The sequence below is a fragment of the Mustela lutreola genome, chromosome 1, assembly GCF_030435805.1.
Source record: "Mustela lutreola isolate mMusLut2 chromosome 1, mMusLut2.pri, whole genome shotgun sequence".
NCBI classification, from domain to species: Eukaryota; Metazoa; Chordata; class Mammalia; order Carnivora; family Mustelidae; genus Mustela; species Mustela lutreola.
In genome coordinates, this window is record NC_081290.1 from 83,820,543 (window position 1) to 83,839,229 (window position 18,687).

Sequence of the window (18,687 nt, forward strand, 5' to 3'; positions counted from 1 at the left end):
AAACAACCTGAGGGTTTTGAAGGGGTGGGGGTGGGAGGTTGGGGGAACCAGGTGGTGGGTATTGGGGAGGGCATGTATTGCGGGCACGTATTGCATGGAGCACTGGGTGTGGTGCAAAAACAATGGACACTGTTACGCTGAAAAGAAATTTAAAAAAATAATAATAAAAAAGAAGACATGCTCTAAGTGACAAAAATAAAGTGGAAATTTAAAAAAAAAGATACTTATGGAATAATGAATACTTCCTTAATATGCTTCAGTGTGCAACCTTATCATGCGTTACATCCTTGTTTTACTTTGGTTTTATTATGTTTCATAGATCCAGTAAAACTTTATTTTGAACACAGTAGTTCCACAGTTAAAAAATTCAAGTACTTTAATAAAACTTCCTCACTTGGCAATGATTTTTATTCAAAAAATTTTCTAGGTCAATTAAGAAAACAAAAATCAACTTACCTTTTAGTTAGAAATTCCAAAAAACAATCCTGACTTTTCCACTAATTGTTGATCAAACCTTGAGAAGTATAATTGGAAACAAGGTTATTTATTTTTTTTCTGTATACTACTTTCACACACTGATTTTTACTGACTGAAGTATTTTCTTGGCTAGGTTTCATTGGAACTAGGCAAGAGATTAAAGAGCTTTCTTTTCTTTTCTTTCTTTTTTTCCTTCTTTACTCCCTTCTTCTCTCTTTTTCTCTTTCTTTCTTTCTTTCTTTTTTTTTTCCCCATGAAGAGAAAATACACTGTTTTTTTCCCTGGGTACATACCAACTCTAGATAAGCCTTGTGAGATTAAGAACTCAACAAAGGAAGATAAAAACATTGCTTCTCAGTTGTAGAGTTTCCACAAATGTGTTCAGTTCACCTAATAGCAGCTCAATAGAAGGGCCAGGGGAATATGGAGGAGAAATGAGATTTCATTCTGAGTTTTAGAGGGAGGAGGAGAGAATGTTTGTTCCATGTGTTCACTCTTTGGAAAGCAGAGGATGGTCTGTTTGTCATTAATATTAACATGAATTAGTGCTGCTTACTTCCCATCGGAGCCCTCATGATATAAAGATACAGTGGGCCAAATTTAGTCCCAAGAAAGATGGGTAAATATTTCAGAAGAGCTATAGACCTAGCATTTGAAAAATGTAAACAGGGATGAAATAGCAAAGTCTGTAAGAAGAGGGAGACTTTTTTCACCTCTGCCAATGTACATTCAGTTGAGGTACACTTTATGTGGGAAACACAGGGAAAAAAATAATGAGTTGGATGGGTTTTCTGTATAAATGGAATTGATTTGCTGTTTTTTAAAAAATCATTAAATGAATGTTGTATCATAATTGCATCTCAGTTTATAAAGTAGGATTTTGAAAATGAATTTTTTCCTCCTTATACATTAGTTGGTTATATTAAATTCTATAATAAGGAAAACAGATTTTTAGTGAAGCAGTCTTTTAAAGATCCAAAATCGAAGTAGTTTAAAACTATAGAAATGAGAATAAACAGTAACTCTCACTGTATATACTGTCATAATGATAGCTAACATTTATGATTATAGTTACTAAGGATTAGCTATTGTTTGTAATTTTGCAAAGCAACCCTATTAATGTCCTCACTTTACATTGAGGGAACTGAAGGTAACGATGATTAACTTTCCCAAGATCTCATACTTAACTGGTGGATTTGGGACTTAACCAGACCACATAATCCTGCTTTCCTTTTACGTAGTGTTGTTTTCTGAACTGGACAAATTTTTGTGAACTTTTTCTATGTTTTACTGTAAGATGTAGAACAGATGACTCCAGAAGACTGAATGCTCTGCTCTTGTGTTTGAAGCTGGTCACTTAATTTCTATAGTATGTGTAATATATCAAGGAGAAACTTGACTTGTCGAATGTATTTAGTAAATGTTGTTGGAGGATTATCATAAAATTAATCCTAGTCATGTCAGGATTGAGACTAATTGTATAGATTGTATAACTGCTTATTGAGCAATAGAACTCTATTAGACTTTGTGAAATATGTTATGATTAGTGCTTTTTAAAAAGTGATTTTTCTAAAAGACCAAGAGTTAAGGTGGAGCAGTTGATAGAAAAAATGGGTTATAACTGTCCATAAGATATACTCTTGGGCTTTTTTGACTGTTAAGAGGCTCTGACCAGAGGCTCTATTTGATTACTTCAAATAGAGTGAAAGTTTCTCTTCAGATGGATATCAACCTCTCGAATTTGTCTGCAAATTTAAAAAGCAAGGATATTTAGGATTAGAAGATAATGAAGAACCTTGATAATGACTAATTTTCAAAGATAATATTATTGAATGCTTACCCCGTATCAGAAGCTAGTTAGACATTTTCTGTTAAATTTTAAAAATTCTTTTAACAACTTAGAAAATAGGTACTATAATTAATCATTCTTTTATAGAAGACAAATTGAAAGCATAAAAAATTTTCCATGGTCGTACTTATTAAGAAGGAAGATCAGAGGTAGTTTCCATTTAGGGACAGCAGCATACTTTTCTGATCTTTTCCCAGGGCTATATCTCCTGCCTTTTGTTATAATTTAGTCCAAAGGGTTTGGGGTGTCTAGACATTCCACAGAACATCTTACTATGTCTTATTGGTCTACTACACTGATGGTATCATTGCAGTTGAACCAAATGAGCAAGTAAAGGCAAGTGTATTGGAAGGCTTGGTAGGCAGAGGAAGGGGAGGAGCCCTGTAAAGATTCAAGCACCCATAACATTAGTGAAGTTTTTTGGAATCTAACAGACTGGAGCATGTTGCAACATTCCTTCCAAAGTAAAGGACAGATCACTTGCAGCTTGTCTTTCTCTAAGAAAAACTACAGTGTTTCATAAACCCCTTGATCATTTTAGGCTCCTGTAGCAAGGAAGCAGTAAACAAGAATGGAGTCCTCACATAGGCAGTGGTAAATGACCTTGTTCTTCGGGAAGAGGTAAGGTTGCTGCTAGACAATGTGGGAAGGGAATAATGTGTTTGGTATTAGGTGATCCATTTGGATATCTCTTTTTGCTCCCATACCCCTCAGCCATAGCTTGAGGAAAGCATGGTAACTAGAAATCCAGACCCACATAGATGAAGGTCTGAGTCCTTCTACCGTGCAGTCTGCCTACTCCATGCTCTCAGTGTCTCAATGAAAATGACCAGGGGATTGTGGAGGAAAAATGTGATTTCATTCTAAATTTTAGAGGCAAGAGAACAGACTCTTTGTTCTGTGTGTTCATTTTTTGGAAAACAGGGGATTGTCTGTAACTAGATTAGCATAAATTAGAGCTACTAGCCATGGATGAGGGGAATCTAGAAAGGGAGATGGAGAGGGAGATGCTGATTAATAGTTACAACTTGGAGTGTTGTAATGGTGGGGGCTGCAGGTGATTCCACTAAAACATTTCTCTGGTAAGTTTTCTCAGAAAACAAAACCAGTCAGAATATGGTGGAGGGTCCCCTGGGTGGCTCAGTTAGTTAAGTGTCTGCCTTCAGTTTCGGTCATAATGCCAGGGTCCACACTGGGCTCCTTTCTTAGTGGGGAGCCTGCTTCTCCCTCTACCTACTGCTTCCAAGCTTATGCTCTCTTGCTCTCTCTCTCTGACAGATAAATAAATAATTTATTTTTTTAAAGAACATGGTGGAGGGGCATCTGGGTGACTCAGTTGGTTAAGCAACTGCCTTCAGCTTAGGTCATGATCCCAGGGCTCGAGTCCCACATGGGGCTTCCCCCACTCTGTGGGGAGCCTGATTCTCCCTCTCCCTCTGCCTGCCACTCCCCTTGCTTGAGCTAGGGTGCTCTCTCTCTCTCTCTCTTTCTCATTCTGACAAACAAATACATAAAATCTTAAAAAAAAATAAAGAAAAAGAACAAGGTGGAAATTCCTTCCAAATGGGGTGAAGTTAGAATAAGAGAGAATCAATCTGAAGAGTGCAGTGGTTGAGTGTAGTGGATTCTGTTGTTTTCTACCCAGATTTCCAAGCTGATGGTTCACAACTCTGTCATTCCTCACTGAAAATTTCACCCAGCCCCAGAGGACTACCTAGTCCAAGGCTATTGTACAGAAAATTTGGTTTGTTTCTACTTAATAATGTTTGAGCCTCAGCTAGGAAGACTTGAATTCTGGGGATGATTCCATGGCTGGGGTCTGGGGAGATTTGGAGGCATCTACTCTCCTATGTCTGGAAGTTGATGCTAGTTGTTGGCTGAGATCTTAGATGTACTATCAGCTGGAAAATAAAGAAAAAGAACAAGAAAATCTACACTGTGGCCTTTTCATCTGATTTCTTGAATTCCTCTAGTTTGAACTTCACAGCTGGGTAAAATGGTTTCAAGAGTTACTATCCCAAGAGAATGATGAAGTGCTTGGCATTTTATGATCTAGTTTTAAAAGTTGCATACCATCAATTCTGCTGTACTGTAGTGGTCAAGAAGGTCACAAAAGTCTGCTCTGCTTCAAGGGAGAAAGAATACAGACTCTACCAATTGATGAGAGTTATGTTGATGTCACATGTAAAAAGACCATAGAGGATGTGAGATAGTGTAGCTATCTGAGAAATACAATCTGCCATTTTAGGGAAAAGACTAACTACATCTCTTGTCTGTGCATTCTGCCTTTTCCAGAATATCCATGGTATATTAATTTTCTTAAAACAGTGCCTTAAACAAAGCAGTTACTTGAAAAACAAAAACTGAACAGAACATGAAACTATCAAAGTCACCTTGCTGCTTATTGAATGAGGTCCAAATTATTTACCTTACCATTCAAAAGCCTCCAGAATTTGACATAATCCCTTTTGTTTCTTACTTCCTACTACTTTCAGGCATATACTGTAGCTTATGACTGACTTATATACATAATTTTACCATTGCCAGAATGTGTGCTGCGCTCTTCATTTTCATATCTTTGTACATGCTTTTTCCTAATCTGAGAATTCTGCTAGAGAGGTACCATCAGTGTTTGCCCTAATAAAGTACTGCTCATCTTTCAAGACCTTTCCTTCATGCTCAAACCAGCAGTGATTATGTCTTTCTTTTACAGGACTACTATAACATTGGTTAATACAAATCATGTATCATTATCACACTGTGCTAAACTGCATGTTGTTTTGGGAGGGGGCAGTGCTTTATTGTGATTTGGTTTGATAATTAATGTTATTGCCAATGTAAAAATGGTGTCCTTTCTCAGCAAAATTCAGAGGAGAGACCATACCATCCTCTAACCTTATTGCTTCTGTGAACTATTTATTTATCACAATATAACTATATATAAAAAACCTAAGTGCTTTGTGTTGTCTTTATTTCTTCCAGATTTAAAATATTCAGAAGGTTAGCTCATCTCTTATTGGGTTTCCAGCATACCCAGAGTGTTACTATGGAGACATGAAAGTTATTTGATAATATTGATGAACCACAGAGTAACTATTATGAAGTAAACTCAAATGGAATAAGTGAAATTTTAATTTCCAGGGAATAATTTTGAAATATATTATATACATATAGTATATAAACATCTTTTCAATTTCATAAAATTTGTTGAGGAAAATGAACTTCAATAGTTTGGTATTTTTATAGCTTTAATTTTGCTAGTATGCTTTGTGACTCTTTAAGAAAGATCTGTAGCTAGGCAGCATTATCTAAATTTGTGTAGTGTACCTCTGTGAGATTATGGGCCCAGAACTCTCTCCAGGAATAACTTCTTACATGTAAAGGAGTGGCCATGTTACAGTGTGACTCTTACTTCTGTTGCTTGGTCTAAGGGAGAACTTGACTCAGGAGGGCCAGTGAGTATTTGTTCCAGGATTTCTGGAAGAGAATGGAGCCAATCTTGCTTGGGTTCCTGGACTTCAGGTAAATTATAACTCTTTGTAGCCTTCCCTCCCACCATGTAGAAGTGAAAGGAGACTGGATTTTATTAAGGAAGAGTAGAATTAAGCAGGAAGGAGGAAAAGAGAATATATCCTAAGAGCATTTGTGTCCTTAGATCTAGCTGCTTCTGAATCTAGTCACATTCCTGACCTTAGGTTCCATGTGACATTTCGTATTCCTTATAAGCATTCTCTACTTTCCCTAGTCTAATTCTTTTTCTTTCCCCACTTAGACAATCAAAAGTACAGTTAACCCTTCAAAAGTAGGGATTTAAATTTCATGGGTTTACTTATATAATGCAGTTCTGTAAATGTATTTTCTCTTCCTTATGATTTTAATAACATTTTCCTTTTTTCGGCGTACTTTACTGTGAGAGTATAGTAAATCATATAATGTACAAAATATGTGTTAGAGGCAATACTAGATTCCACATCTCATTATATCTTGGTCTCAGAGAGAAATTAGTTCATTTTGAAGACTAAACAATTGTGCTATTTATTTTGTGTTCATCTTTCAAGTTGTTGTGGTATATATTATGAGAAAGAATACATGTATTCATTTACTACCTTGCCAGAGATCTTGAAATATGGGCAGACCTCACATTGGGAGATGAGAGAATGATATGCCTGCTTAATTCTCCAACAGCCACCAAGAAGTATACAGATTATTGCCCAAATGCTCAAGTGATTTTATGTCTGGAATGGTACCTAAAATGTCATGGTCCAAGATGATAAACTCATTCATGTTCCTGATGTATCACTAGTTTTCTTATTACTAATGCCATTTTCAAAATGTGCAGATATTCTATTCCTTCCAACAAATCAGATTTCAAGAACAAAAGAATAGTGAAGACAAAAAAAGAGTGTGGGGAGAGAGAATTTATATCCTTTAGTGAAGTTAGGTTATACTTTATTTTTGAATTTTAAATGGGATCCTAAGTGTCTTTGTACCAACATATAAAATAATCTGCTCTTTTGTGATTGACTAATTAATATCACACAGTGGTAATTGTCAGGAAGACAAAGACACCCTTAGAAATAAAACCTGTTAACCTCAATACAAAGGATGCTGGCTTTGCTCGAAAACAATGGTTAGAGAATGATTACTGGAGAAATGCCTCCTAGTCTTGAGCCAATGCAGATCTGGACAGGGATATATAAAGACATTATTAATTTGGATGAAAGTTTTGTTTTTGCCAGTATATCTTTTATTTGGCTCCAGATGAGAGGATTGTTCAGAGCTTTTCAAAAGACCTTTAGTATGCTATTTATTAGAGAAACATTCATTTAATCAAATAACACTCACTTTATAGAGGAAGAAATATTCCTCTGCTTTGAGGGCCATAGGTCGTACATTGGAGTATGGCTTTGGTCACTGACAGTGCTGACATGATGGGGATTTTTTTTCTCTTTCCCTTATGAGAATTCTTTTTTGTAACCTCTGGCTGCATTAGAAACTTCACTGCTTAACAGAAACAATTGTTCTTTGTTCTTCTAGCCAAATGAAAGCTCTTGTTTTTCAGTCCAGTTCTGCTGGCAGGTTAGATGCAATCAGGGGTGTCATCAAGAGGAGATGAGAATATGCAGAATGCAACCACTTGTTTTTGGAGGCAAAATGCCCACTTTTTTGGCATAGTCAAGGCTAAGCACATGTGAGAGCAAAGAAGGCTCAACTATGGATCTTTCAATATGATGGTTAATGCTTTGCACAAATTCAAAGTGATGGTCGAAAGCAGCAACATTTCTGACCGCTTTCTTAAGATAGACACTTATTCAGGCAGACTTAGACATTTCTACATGTCTTGGAAACTCTGAACTCAAATATGATGCATTAAATACATCCATAATGCCAACACCTTAGTTGGCATTATATGTTTGTTCAAGAATCTTTAACTTGATGTCTTCAGTAAAAAAAAAAAAAAAAAAAAAAAAAAAAAAAAAAAAAAAAAAAAAAAATTCCTATAATAAAATTATTTGGCGGAGGAAAAGGGGTTGAAAGCATGTAGAGAAGTCTCATTTGTTGCAGGTTTTAGGATTTGTAATAACGTTGCACATAGGGCTAGGTCTTTCCCTCTCCAGAAACACTTCATTTTTCATCATACTGATTTTCTTGCTGTTAAAAGAGCTCTCTGGTTCTGTGGTCATTATTCATGAATTATGGCCATTAAAATGCAGTGGTGCCATAAACATTCGGGTGCATGTGTCCCTTTGGATCACTACATTCACAGACCTGGGGATAAAAATATATGTATATAAAAAATATATGTTTATAAAAAATAAAAAATAAAAAAAAAAAAAAAAAAATGCAGTGGTGCCTTCTTTCTTGTGGTAAGCAAAGTCTAGGGTATTGGGAAGATTCATACTTGTGTTTCTAATTCTTGATTGTACCTAAGAACAGAAAAATTAAGAGAGAAACTAAAATCTGACTCGGGAAAATATCATCATGAACAAAACGTAGTTAGAAGCTGTATCACTAGTGTCTTCAAAGATATGCAGGTGGTGCAAATGCAGAGAGAAGACAGGGACTAAATCAGCTGACGTTCTAGAATGTAAGCAGTTACGGGAGCCCTTAGAGAGAAGGGTAAGTCATTATGGAATGGAAGAGGAACTTTGAAGGAAAAGGACATGGCCATCCTCCTTAAAGGTAGCAGTGCTTGAGATCTAGGAAGAGATTCTTATGAGAACTGAGGGAGAGAGGAGTCTCAGGGGAATTGTTAGACGAAAGAATACTCTCAAGCAAAAAATCTAAAAAGCATACATTTAGCCATCTGGAGTTTTAAAAAAAGGAACATTTAATTCTGTATTTTGAAAGGATAGATTTTACTTTTAATGAGAAGTCTGCATTTCATCTTAAAGGAAGAACACATCTTCAACTTAATTATTCTCCACAGAGAAAGCCTCTTTCTTTTTGTCTTTTGTATGCTTAGTATACACTAAACACACATGTTTCAGTACAGTTCTGTCTGGCATGACATACATATACATATATGTAGATGATGTTATGTGTGCTTCCAGGGATGTTTTTAATCTTAGGTCATGGTTATAATAAATAATATTGAGTTAGATGGAACCAAAAATTCAGTGGTCCCCAAAGTACTTCTCAGAAAGCACTGATTGATGATATATATAGTAGAGTCAGTATTTACAAATCTTCTAGAAAATAATAGCCTCAAGAATCAGATGTCAGTGCCTATCATGCCATTTTAATTTGTTAAATTGATCCAGTGATACTTGTTTTATAGGCTTGTTATGAGGATTAATTGAAATAATGCATATAAAAGTGCTTGCATAGATTCCTATGCAAATGCATAGCACAAATAAAAGTTGTGTCTAAGGATATTATGATATATCAGAATCTCTGGGAGAGCATATATATAGTAGTTATTCTAAACTTAAGGTCAAAGACTGGAAAGATGTGTTCCAGGATCTGGCAGATGTTCTTAGATCAAATGATGTTTTTGTGAAAATTTATGTAAAATGTTAAGCTGATGGAGGATTAAACATGAAAGGATAGTATAGTGGTTTTGCTTTTGGTTAAAAAGAACCATTTATTCAAGATTGTGTGTTATTTTAGTCATGTGTTTTAGATCTGGTAATGGATGTAAAGGGAGTTTCAGAAGAGGCTACTATTTACATTTTGAATGTTTATCCTGGATTCTATTAGGATTTCAGACATTTTATAATGAAAGTACAAACAGTATATGGTAAACTACAAATAAGATGTTGAAAAAATTATACTCAAGAAAAATTAAATTAAAAGTAGAAACCAAAGGAGAAGATAAATGAATATAGTTAGGGCTTATAGAGTTGTTATGGCTATGCCACAATTGTTACATAGTTTTTTCAACTTAAAAATTTTATGAATCTTTTTTAATAGAAAATATGAAAACATAGAAAACTATATAAAATGAAAAATAAAAATCTCCCATAATTTTTCCAGCCAGAGGTAACCATTAACATTTTGATATGTATCATCTCAGCAATTTTGCTCTTTATTAATACAAACCTAACTTTTATATATACAAATTTGGGATCATATTTCACATATTGTTTTCTTTACACTAGAATATATCTGACCATTTTCCATTCCCTTGAAAATTCTTTGAGAAATGATTTTTTTTGCCTGCATAACCATTACATAGATAACCATATTTTACTCAACCAGCATCCTGATACTGAAAATATATTTTGTCTCTAAGATTTTGCTATTATAAATGGCCCTTAACAATACTGGCATATAAATCTTTATGTCAAACCTTAATAATTTGCTGGAAAAAAATTCTGAAGATAGTACTAAAGACAGTAGACATTTTTACTGGGTTACAGGTCAAAACTAATTTTAAGGCCGCGATGTTCAATTGCATAAACTTAAATGTAGGGTCTTCAGTTTCATGTCTCTAATTTTAAATAGGTTACTTGACATTTTTGTGCTTCAGTTTTTTGATCTGAAAATTAGGGATTATAATAATACTTCCCTTATATGTTTGCTGTTAAGAATTGCATTTGATTAATTAAGAGTGCTAAATACTGTTTGTGGCAATTAATGTATGTTAGTAGTTATTATAATTATATATTTCCAAATTGCCTGTTAGAAATGTTTTGTCACTTGTAAACACTTATCATTGATTTTGTAACACACATTTTAAAAATTCTTTTTTCTGTTATTGAAGCATAGTTGACATACAATATTATATTAGTTTCGTTTACAACATAGTGATTTGACATTTATATACATTATAAAATCATCACCATGATGTCTAGTTACCATTTGTCATCATACAAGGTTATTATAATATTTTTGGCTATATTCACTATGCTGTGGTTTACATCCTTGTGACTCACATATTTCATAAATGGAAGTTTGTATCTCTTAATCCTTTTCACCTATTTGGCCCATTCTTCCCCCTCTCTGGTAACCACTAATTCTCTGTATTTATGAATTTGTTTCTGTTTTGTTTTGTTTGTTCATTTGTTTATTTTTTAAGATTCCTCATGTAAGTGAAATCATGTAGTATTTGTCTATTTGTCTGATTTATTTCACTCAGCACAGTGCTCTCTAGGTCCATCCACGTTGTCATGAACGGCAAAGATTTAATTCTTTTATATGGCTGAATAATACTCCACTGTTTGTGTGTGTGTGTGTGTGTGTGTGTGTGTGTGTGTATGTGTATAACACCTTTTTTTAAAATTAATTTTTAAACTTTAATTCTAATACAGTTAATATAAAATGTTATATTAGTTTCAGGTGTACAATATAGTGATTTAACAATTCTATACTTCACACAAGGTTCATCACAAGTGCACTCGTTAATCCCCATCACCTATTTAATCTATCCCCCACCCACCTCCTCTCTGGTAACCATAAGTTTGTTCTCTATAGTTAAGTGTATGTTTCTTGGTTTGTCTCTCTCTCTTTTTCTCTCTCTCCCTTTCCTTTTTTTTTTAACTTAAATTTTTTCCCCTTAAATTTCACATAGGTGAAATCATATGGTATTCATCTTTCTCTGATTGACTTATTTCACTTAGCATTATAAGTGTCTGGTTCCATCCATGTCATTGCAAACAGCAAGATTTCATTCTTTTTTATGGCTGAATAATGTTTCAGTGTGTCTGTGTAAATCATATTTATATATATAATTTATTTATATATTATATATATATAAATATATTATATACATATATAATATATACACACCACATCTTTATCCATTCATCTATCATTGAACACTTAGGTTTTTTTAAATTTATTTATTAGACACAGAGAGAGAGATCACAAGTAGGCAGAGAGGCAGGCAGAAAGAGAGAGAGAAGCAGGCTCCCCGCTGAGCAGAGAGCCCAATGCGGGGCTCGATCCCAGGACCCTGAGATCATGACCTGAACTGAAGGCAGAGGCTTAACCCACTGAGCCACCCAGGTGTCCCATTGTTTCCATATCTTGGCTCTTATAAATAATGTTTCAGTGAACATAGGGGTGCCTGTATCTTTTTAAATTAATATCTTTGTTTTCTTCAGATGAATAACTAGTAGAGATGCTAGGTCATATGGTAGTTCTATTTTTAATTTTTTTTAAGGAAACTTCATACTGTTTTCTATAGAGGCTGCACAAATTTACATTTGCACAAGAATTCCCTTTTCTCCACATCCTTGCCAATGCTTGTTATGTCTTATTTATTTTTATTATTTTTTGATATTAGTCATTCTGACAAGTATGGGGTGATATCTCATTGTGGTTTTAATTTGCATTTCCCTGTTGACTAGTGAGGTTGAACATCTTTTCATGTGTCTGTTGGCCATCTGTAGGTCTTCTTTGGAAAAATCTCTATTCAGGCCCTCTTGCCCATTTTTTAATTGTATTGTTTGTTTTCTTGGTGTTGAGTTGTAGGAGTTCTTTATATATGTTGAATATTAACTCCTTATTGGATATATCATTTGCAAGTATCTTCTCTCATTCAGAAGATTGCCTTTTTGTTTTGTTGACAGTTTCCTTTGGTGTATAAAAGCTTTATCTTAAAAAAATTCTTCATACAGTATTTAAAAATTCTTAATATAGTCAATGTGTTTCATATATGTTATACATTTTGTTTTTCATCTGCATTTTAACTTTTTTATATATTTATGAGTCAAGTCTGTCTTTATAGTCACAGATGAATGATTGTCTACAAATACCTCAGAATCCAAGAAATACACAATGCAGTTGACATTTCTTTGTGAAAATTAAGGATCTAAGACAAGGCTCAGCATATATTTTTTTGTCCATGAGATAGAGAAAGCCACTGCATCATGACCTGTGAGCAAGGCAAGGATATTTCTTAAGAAGTATTTATGAATGTGTTTCAGAATTTTAATGAAATTTTGCTTAAATCTCCAAAGTTCCACCCCCTAGATTGAGGCTAATATGATTGTGATCTGAAAATATTTTAAAGAAGTAGTAAGCAGTTTCCCACCTTCACTAAAAATAAAAATCTCTATTTATTATTACAAAAAATCAGTTTTCTTTCAATGTCACTTGTGATTTATGATGATTGCACTATATTAACAGCAGTTTGGGGTATATCCTATTTTCTGTGGTATAAGCCAAATATCTAAATTATACAAAAGTTATTAAGAAATATGTGCTTTTCCAAATTGTGTCTGATTTTTCAGAATTTGTGACCTGATCGGACTCTGGCAGTGGTGTTAAATAAGATATTTTGTATGAACATCAGTAACCAAAAATCTTTGTCTCATACAGAATATACCACAAATGATCCAAGGCTGAGGAGAAATCAATAAAGCTTTCAAATTCTCTCAAATAATTTGAACTAACTGTAACAACAGATTACAAAAAGTGTAATACAGTTAAGAGAAGAGTAGCTGTGCTTGAAGTCTTCTGCTTGTAAAACATTGGTCTCTAAACCCTGATTACTCTGAAAGTGTTAGGAAGAAACTGATTTGAAATTTACATGTGGTACTTAATAAACAATGAGGATTGTCAAACAGCTATGTCTTTATATGAACTCAGATTACATTTGTGATTATTTCCAATCTGTTGAGGATTTAATTATTGTCTACTTTTTGATTTACATATGCCATTTTTTCCCCAACTACAGTGTAAGGTACCAGAGAACATTTACCACATCGTATACTTCTTTTGTGTCCCTGATATTTTTAACATCCTAAGACACCTAGTAAGTGGTTAACAAACTTATCAACTAAAATTCTTTTGCAGATGTTTGCTATCATTTTTTTTTCTATGTTGAAAAACCATTTATTTCACTGGAAAAAAATAAAGTGATCCAACTCTGTGTGTTTACCCACCACAAGCCAAGCCTTTGGACCAAAAAGACTCAAGAGCAGTGATACTCTCACCAAAGTCATTCCCAAGTCCAACGTCCAATGGCAGCAGGAGACGGGAGCCAGCACAACCCCCAACACAGTTTCTGTACACAATGACGCCTGCTGGGAGAACAGAACATAAATGGGAAATTACAGAAGTACTGAAGAACATGAAGACCAGAAAAATGGGCAGAAGGGAGGAAAGGAAGAGGTGGTCTGAGTTTAGCAAGGTGTATTAAGGTCCACAGCTGCAGAGGGACTGAACTTATAGAGCCAAGAATGTCCAAGAGACAGAATACCATGAAGGGTGTGTGTATTCTTATATACAACTTCAGCTCCAAATTTTAGCCCGCACACATCCCACCTTGAAACTCTGTGTTGTCAAGGCCGGTGATGGCCTCCACTGCATCCTCTATCTGTGTGGAAAGGCAAAATCTATCACAATGTTGTATTTGACTTGAGCCATATGGTCCATTTGACCTGGACCATATGCATCAGATTTTGCCTGCAGCTATTTTTTTTCTTAAAGATTTTATTTATTTATTTGACAGACAGAGATCACAAGTAGGCAGAGAGGCAGGCAGAGAGAGAGTGAGAAGCAGGCTCCCCGCTGAGCAGAGAGCCAAATGTGGGGCTCCATCCCAGGACCCTGAGATCACGACCTGAGCTGAAGGCAGAGGCTTTAACCCACTGAGCCACCCAGGTGCCCCTGAAGCTACTTTTAATACAGGTGGGACCAGTGTTGCTCACATGCAACTCTGTGGAGGTCTTACTCTCATTCTTATTGGCTTTCACGTTGATGTTCCCCCTGTTCAGCTTGTAGGGCTCAGGTTGCTTATGGTTCTTCAGCTGCCACCTTGTCCTCTATGTGCCCAAAGCTGTAGTTCCTATTTATTTATTTATTTATTTGAGAAAGAGAGAGAGAGAAAGTGAGAGAGTGCACGTAGGAGTGGAGGAGGGCAGAAGGAGAGAGAGAGAGAATGCCAAGCAGACTCCAGTGTGCAATGGAGGTGGGGCTCCATCTTAAGACCTTGAGAACATGACCTGAGCAGAAAGGAAAAGTCAGGGGCTTAACTGATTAAGCCATCCAGGCACACCCCTCTCCAAAAGTGGTAGTTTTTAATGATTCACATTCCAGCACCTTCCCATACTGCTCAAAGAGTGAGCAGATCTGGTTTGTGGCCTCCTTGGGCAGGTTTCCAATGAATAGCTTCATCTTCTGGACAAGGTCCATAGGGAACTCAGCAGGGGCTCTTCCTTGTGGTACAGACATTTCTGACAAAACACTAAAATGCTTGCAGCAGTAACTCTGGGTAGAAGCTGCTATCATTTTAGATGGACACGTTATCAGGTCAACCTGGATTTAGATTATAAAATGACATCATATCAATGCAGGAAGCAGTGCCTAAAGCTGGACCAGTTAGGCCATTCCTTTGTACCGACATTGGGCCATTATAGGGGAGAAATTGGATATTTTCTTACTGATATTTGGACTTGTCTGTACTTTAGTCTTTTGTTGGAAAGACTAAAAGGAGCAGTTTTTTGAAATTATTGAAAACCTAGAATTTTAGCCTTAGTAAGGCTTATAGTCTGTTGTCTTGAAATTTACTCTTTTCTTTTTATAAACAAATATCTTTCATCATTATGAAATTTTAATTATTAATATTTTAAGAAAATGTATTTTTTTTCCAATTTGGAATTTGGAAAACTAACCATTTGAAAAGAACTTATGACTGAATAAATTTGTCTCTTTTCAAGTTGATTGAAAAGGAGAAATTAGTGTGTTGGCATAGCAGAACTTGAGGTTTTCTAGAAAATACAGAAAAGAGACGTAGCCTTAAATAAATTTTGTGTGTGTGTGTGTGTGTGTATTTTGTGGGAATATGGTTGGGAAATACGTTGGATAACACCTCTAATTTCCTCCCAGTGTTAAAATTTTAATTTTACAATGACCTTAAGCCTTACAGTTGACTCAAATAACTTTAATTACTTTGAGATATTTCTTCATTCTAAAATGGAGAGATTGAATGGCTAATCTGTCTCAGTTTGTTGGAAACAGGGAAGATAATACATGCATAATTTTAGAAAATGATAAAGAGGTAAATAACAATGCTTTTGTTGTCATTACTGTCTTTGCACTTATGACTCACACAGGTTTACATATATTTAAAGTAGTCACCTCCTATTATGAATAAGTAATATAAAAATCCTCATATTCTTCTCACAGTGACTTGATTTATAGTGGATTATTCCTGGAAATTATACATGCTGATGAAATTTCAGTGTGTGCTCACTTGTAAGCACTAACCCTAAGTAAACTTGTTTTTCTCTACCTGGTAAATGTTTCTGAACAGATTATTGAACTACCACCAGCTGGACTTGCTGACAATAACTAAGAACTTCCAAGTTTGTGTTCAAATATATAGCACTTGGCACCTTAAGAACTGCTAATTACGCCCAGATTCTAATCTTAATTTTCCAGTTTATTATGATTTCTTCATTATGTCCTAACAGTCTGAGTAAGCAGTTTATCTCCATATATTTCCACTTGCCTAACAAGTGTTCTCTTCAAACAGATGTTGGCACTTCCTGGAATGGAGCCATTCCCGTTTGAAAAGAAGAAATGATAATTTACTTAATCTTGTGTTAAGCTTTACAGGAAAGTATTGCATTGTTCTGTCCAAATCCATCCTCTCTTCACCCACTCTCAGAGAAAATAAAAACAAAGTCGAGGTAGCTCTGAGTTTATTTCTTCCTGTTATTTTTCTCCTTCCTATCTCTTAATGTCTCCCTCCCTCTTTCTTCTGAAAATAGTGTTTTGTAGTTTAAACTGATTGAAGAATTCAATTCATAATTTAAAATCTGATTCAAAAGCTGGAAAATTATACTGTAATACTCTTCTCTGCAAGTGTGTATAGTCAATGACAAAGATGAAATAATCAATTGCATAAAATAATCTAAAATTAATTGAGTTTATAGTTTCCTTTACACCTCCATGATTTATGTAGAGTGGGAAATCCATGAAAGATACAGAAAACTAAGAAATTTTCTATGAATTCTGAGAATTTTGCAAACTGTATGGGCTTTCCATTTAATGTTATAGGAGAAAACAAATATGACCCTAAAGATTTACCTAACTGCTTCATTCATGGGTGAAAAAACTGAAGTTCTGATAAATCCAGTGATTTACTTAAGGATATGCAAACTGGTTGTTGGCAGATCCAAAAGGGAAAGCACACTTTTTTCCCAATTGCTTAAAATTTTAATTTCAAAATTGATGTTAAGAGAATTGATAACAATCTTTATCCCAGTTCCTAGGAAGGTTTCCAGTACATGGTATGTGTTCATTATATATTTCCTTTTAACCAAATGCTTCTCTTTTACTAACAGCTTTCTCTTTATGAAGCACTATTGAAGCACAAGGTATAGATGGTTCAGGTGCGATTACTATCTAGGTTCAAATTCTGGCTCCTTCACTCAACAGCTGTGTTATCTTGGGCAAATGAACTAAATATTCTGTGCTTCCATTTCCCAAATTTCTGCAAAATGAGGATGATAATAATAATATCTGCCTCATAGATTTTTTTTAAATTTATTTTTTATTTTCAGCATAATAGTATTCATTGTTTTTGCACCACACCCAGTGCTCCATGCAATCCGTGCCCTCTATAATACCCACCACCTGGTACCCCAACCTCCCACCCACCACCCCTTCAAAACCCTCAGATTGTTTTTCAGAGTCCATAGTCTCTCATGGTTCACCTCCCCTTCCAATTTCCCTCAACTCCCTTCTCCTCTCCATCTCCCCTTGTCCTCCATGCTATTTGTTATGCTCCACAAATAAGTGAAACCATATGATAATTGACTCTCTCTGCTTAACTTATTTCACTCAGCATAATCTCTTCCAGTCCCATCCATGTTGCTACAAAAGTTGGGTATTGATCCTTTCTGATGGAGGCACAATATTCCATAGTGTATATGGACCACATCTTCCTTATCCATTCATCCGTTGAAGGGCATCTTGGTTCTTTCCACAGTTTGGTGACCGAGCCATTGTTGCTATAATCATTGGGGTACAGATGGCCCTTCTTTTCACTACATCTGTATCTTTGGGGTAAATACCCAGGAGTGCAATGGCAGGGTCATAGGCCAGTTCTATTTTTAATTTCTTGAGGAATCTCCACACTGTTCTCCAAAGAGGCTGCACCAACTTGCATTCCCACCAACAGTTGGAAGAGTGTTCCCCTTTCTCCATATCCCCTCCAACACATGTTTTTCCTGTCTTGCTAATTTTGGCCATTCTAACTGGTGTAAGATGGTATCTCAATGTAGTTTTAATCTGAATCTCCCTGATGGCTAGTGATGATGATCATTTTTTCATGTGTCTGATAGCCATTTGTATGTCTTCATTGGAGAAGTGTTTGTCCATATATTCTGCCCATTTTTTGGATATGATTGTCTGTTTTGTGTGTGTTGAGTTTGAGGAGTTCATTATAGATCCTGGATATCAACCTTTTGTCTGTACTGTCATTTGCAAATATCTTCTCCCATTCCATGGATTGCCTCTTTGTTTTCTTGACTGTTTCCTTGGCTGTGCAGAAGCTTTTGATTTTGATGAAGTCCCAAAAGTTCATCTTCGCTTTTGTTTCCTTTGCCTTTGGAGACATATCTTGAAAGAAGTTGCTGTGGCTGATATCGAAGAGATTACTGCCTATGTTCTCCTCTAGGATTCTGATGGATTCCTGTCTCACATTGAGGTCTTTTATCCATTTTGAGTTTATTTTTGTGTACGGTGTAAGAGAATGGTCGAGTTTCATTCTTCTACATATAGCTGCCCAGTTTTCCCAGCACCATTTATTGAAGAGACTGTCTTTTATCCACTGGATATTTTTTCCCGTTTTGTCGAAGATTATTTGACCATAGAGTTGAGGGTCCATATCTGGGCTCTCTACTCTGTTCCACTGTTCTATGTGTCTCATAGATTTTTATGAAGACTATATTAAAGTA

The 18,687-nt window shown here is 35.3% G+C and overlaps 1 long non-coding RNA gene across 1 annotated transcript in view; it reads left to right on the forward strand.

The window, feature by feature from the left end:
• The first annotated feature begins 2,840 nt into the window (after positions 1-2,840).
• LOC131819480 (uncharacterized) overlaps positions 2,841-18,687 on the forward strand; it is a 46,132-nt gene continuing 30,285 nt past the window's right edge. Inside the window, exons 1-2 of the long non-coding RNA XR_009349200.1 lie at positions 2,841-2,947; positions 5,758-5,848. This is a non-coding gene — a long non-coding RNA (uncharacterized LOC131819480). The remainder of the gene's footprint in view (positions 2,948-5,757; positions 5,849-18,687) is intronic.